The sequence below is a fragment of the Durio zibethinus genome, unplaced genomic scaffold (genome assembly GCF_047325235.1).
Source record: "Durio zibethinus cultivar Kanyao isolate XHJ-2024 unplaced genomic scaffold, ASM4732523v1 HiC_scaffold_3, whole genome shotgun sequence".
Taxonomy (NCBI): domain Eukaryota; kingdom Viridiplantae; phylum Streptophyta; class Magnoliopsida; order Malvales; family Malvaceae; genus Durio; species Durio zibethinus.
This window is the reverse complement of record NW_028323044.1, coordinates 3,192,964-3,197,129: the sequence shown is the minus strand read 5'-3', so window position 1 is coordinate 3,197,129 and position 4,166 is coordinate 3,192,964. Positions and strand designations below refer to the sequence as shown.

Here is a 4,166-nt window from a genome sequence, read left to right as displayed (position 1 = left end):
TCCATCGCTCCCTTTTCTTGGAAAGTGGTCACTACCTGAGCCACAGAAGATGCTTTTTGACCAATAGCTACATAAACACATATTACATTTTGCCCTTGCTGATTGAGAATCGTATCCGTGGCTACTGCTGTTTTACCGGTCTGTCTATCCCCAATAATTAATTCTCGCTGACCACGTCCTATAGGGATCATCGAATCAATAGCAATAAGTCCTGTTTGAAGAGGCTCATAAACGGAACGTCTCGAAATAATACCTGGGGCAGGAGATTCAATTAACCGAGATTCAGAAGCTGAAATTTCACCCCGACCGTCAATAGGCTTAGCCAGGGCATTTATAACACGACCCAAATAAGCCTCACTCACTGGTATCTGAGCAATTTTTCCTGTTGCTTTTACAGCACTTCCCTCTTGTATCATCAAACCGTCACCCATTAATACAACACCAACATTATTTGATTCCAAATTCAGGGCAATGCCTATTGTACCCTCTTCAAATTCTACTAATTCACCTGCCATTACTTCATCAAGACCATGAATACGAGCAATGCCGTCGCCCACTTGAAGTACGGTACCAGTATTTACAATCTTTACTTCTCTATTATATTGCTCAATACGTTCACGGATAATATTACTAATTTCGTCGGCTCTAATAGTTACCATGAGTATTTCCTAATTATTTTTTGGAAGAAAAAAATAATGCCTACAGTAAAGTAAAAGGTAAAAAAAAGGACTAATCAGTTATTTCTTTCATCACCCCAAACAGGCCAATATTAGCGCTAATGGTACGTAAATGTAACTCGTTGTTTAAAGAACTATTCAGAGTTCCTAGAGCTCCTTGTAAAGCTTGTTGGAAAACCCGTTGTCGGACTTGATGAATCGCTCTTTGTTGTTCAAAATGAATGGTTTCGTTTTTGTAATTTTCTAATTGTTCCAAAATCTTATAAGTTGAATTAATCAAATTCAATTTGTCTCGTTCTATCTCAGAGTATCCATTCACTCGAAACCGATCTGCCTCCATTTCCACTTTCCGTAAGCGGGCCCGGGCTTTTTCCAGCTGTTCAATAGCCCCCCCGCGTAGTTCTTCTGAATTTCGAATAGTATTCAAGATCCTCTCTTTTCGATTATCTAATAAATCACTTAATGAAAGTAGATTATCTTTACATTCATTTTTTTTTTTTATTTCAAAAATTCCATGATCCCTTCCCGAACCAAACATGAATATTTCGATTCATTTGGCTCTCACGCTCAATTATTTCTTATTTATTGGGACTTAATTCCCATATCTTTTTTTTTTTTCTAATGTAATGAGCTTACCCTCTCCCTCTCTTCTCTATTCATATTCCAAAATATCGAAACTGATCACTAATCCAAGACCAGAATATTCGGAGGATTCTTCTGACCAAAATAGAAAATATATCAAAAAACTAAACTAAAAAGTATAATAAATAAATAATAAATAAAAAATTTACATATAATTAATTTATAATAATTTATAATTGTATAATTGTACTTAGAATTGTATAATGTATAATTGTAATTTGTCAGCAAAGTTGTTTCTTTTTTTTTTTTCTTCAAATTCAAAGAATTCTTCTCACTTTATACATAGGTCATCGATTCAGCATTGGAAAAAGGGGCTCGAATCGTTTTATCGACATGAGTGTTTTATATCGAAAAAACATTTTCCACTATTTGAAAATATTTCTGTATTTATTAACATAGTAGTAGAAAGAGTACCCTGCTGCATCTGAACTTCAAACAGTTTGGCCTTAACCATGTTAATGGTCCCGGATTATTGGTTAATAGAGAATCAAAGTCGATGTACCAATGAATGACGAAATGCTATGGTTCTTAAATATGATTTTGAAATTTATTCAGAAGTAATTCGCGGGATCATGCACTCTTTTCTTTCCTAGTTATAATGAAAAAAAGTGCAACTGGGTGAATCCAGCCTATTCTTGAAATAAACAACTCGCACACACTCCCTTTCCAAAAAAGATCAATACACCAAGGACTACACTTAGATTTATTGGATTTGTTGCTAAAATATCGGTATTAAATCCGAAACTCCCGGCGGATGGCCAGTGACCCAAGGAAAGGAAAGAATCGGTTACATTTTTCATATGATCTCCTATTTTATTTTAGATAGACTAAAAAAAAAAAAAAAGAACTCGGTTCTTTTTTTTGTATTATATCACTTTGACTCCTTTTCTATTTATTCTATTCTATCATATTTAGATTATTCTAATTATTCTAATTCTATGTATTTCTTTTTTTTTTTTAATAAATTATTAATTTATTATTAATATTAATTAATTTATTATTATTAAATTATTCATTATTATAAATTTTTATTTACCTACGTCTAAACGGAGTCAAAAATAGATTCTATTTAGCTAGAAATGTATTTTTTTTTTTCAGTTGAAAATTCCCAATAATAATGATACTTATTAGAATTAGGGGGGGGCGGGTTTCATGTCAATGGCAAAATACCTCATTTGTTGCAACACTCCTTTAAACAATAAAAAAGGTTTCTCTTGAACTAAGAAGGGGAAGGAAGAAAGCGAGTCAGTGTGATAATTCCTCATCCTCAAATTAATCCTTCCCATGGATTATTGTCCCAACAAATAAGTAATTGTAGGGGTGAAATCTTGATATAATTCGAAAAAGCGAGGAGTAAGTCCCAAGCCATAAAATAAGAAAAAAAAAATACACAATTCTCATGTTTATAGGATTAAACAAAGGGATTCGCAAATAAAAGTGCCAATGCTACAACCAGCCCATAAATTGTTAAAGCTTCCATAAAAGCCAAACTAAGCAATAAAGTACCTCGTATTTTTCCCTCTGCCTCGGGTTGTCTCGCGATACCTTCTACAGCTTGGCCCGCAGCAGTACCTTGACCAACTCCAGGTCCAATAGAAGCAAGCCCGACAGCCAACCCAGCAGCAATAACGGAAGCGGCAGAAACCAGTGGATTCATGATAAGTTCCTCGCACCAAAATAAAGAAATGGTTAATGATACAATCATCCAATGAATTTTTACTTAATTATATTATTCCATCACTAAGATTCAACCTGCCCAAGTAACTAAGAACTCCGAATGGAAGTGAGAATATTATTGAACCGTCAGAACTATTTCGATATCTTTTTTTTAGTTCCTATCCACTGGATTTTTTTGAATCCGCGCATACTTTGTTCTTCCATTTCTTTTTTTCTAACCCATTCTTTGCTTTGAATTCTTCGTTTTGTCTTTATTTTATCTCTTTATTCATTCAATTCAGAGTCAAAGACGAAACAGAAGAACTTCTATTCTTCTATTGGAATCCCTATCTAAATCCACAGTAGTAGGGTGGATTAGATATATTTTGAGTTCATATATAACTAGTCAATATCTAATATCCCATATACATGTGTTTCTTACATAACGTAAACCAACTATTCATATCTTAGATTCAATCGGATTCTAGAATTATTCCTCAAAGGATGGACAAGAGTTGGCTTATAGCCATTAGATTCCATATACCTAATTCTACCCCCCCTTTTTTTTCTAATCATTTTTTATATCGTTTTTTGTCAATTCGTCCCTTCCTTTTATTTATCATTATCTCACACGGATACAATCTAAATAAATAGACGAATTCATTAGACCAAATCATTGCATAAAAATAAAAAATCAATATCAATATTTGATTGAGCTAAGTTCATGCAATTTATTTTATTATTTATTAAAATTTTCTTTTGGTCAATCGTTGCATTGAATGAAATCGACTGAAATGGGAATCATTCTATAGAAAGAACAGCTTTTTTTAAATCATAGACCCTAAATTGATACCATAAGAATTCCTATTCAAATTAGGACTCATAATATTGAAATTGAATAAACCAAAACAATATCAATATAAAGATAATATTCATTGAAGGGAAATAGGATATAAATATAAATAAAAAAAAAATGGACCAAACCAAAATTTTAGGAAAAAGTTAGATTAGATCTCTTTCCTTTTTTTTTTATTACAATTCTCTAATATCATAATCTTTTTTGTTATTACTCTAGACCGTCGTATTTGTATATTTATGGTCCCTAAGTAAATAGATTATCTTGAGTTGCGCATACATTGCATTGGACTAAGCTAAGCTAAAAAAAAAAAGGCTAGACTATTTCAAAAACAA

The 4,166-nt window shown here is 32.5% G+C and overlaps 1 pseudogene across 1 annotated transcript in view; it reads right to left on the bottom strand.

Annotated features, from left to right (window-relative positions):
- Positions 1 to 3,781: 3,781 nt before the first annotated feature.
- LOC149504053 (DNA-directed RNA polymerase subunit beta' pseudogene) overlaps positions 3,782 to 4,166 on the bottom strand; it is an 11,499-nt pseudogene continuing 11,114 nt past the window's right edge. The window contains exon 3 of the transcript XR_016338890.1: positions 3,782 to 3,796. The product of XR_016338890.1 is annotated as a DNA-directed RNA polymerase subunit beta' pseudogene (transcript). The remainder of the gene's footprint in view (positions 3,797 to 4,166) is intronic.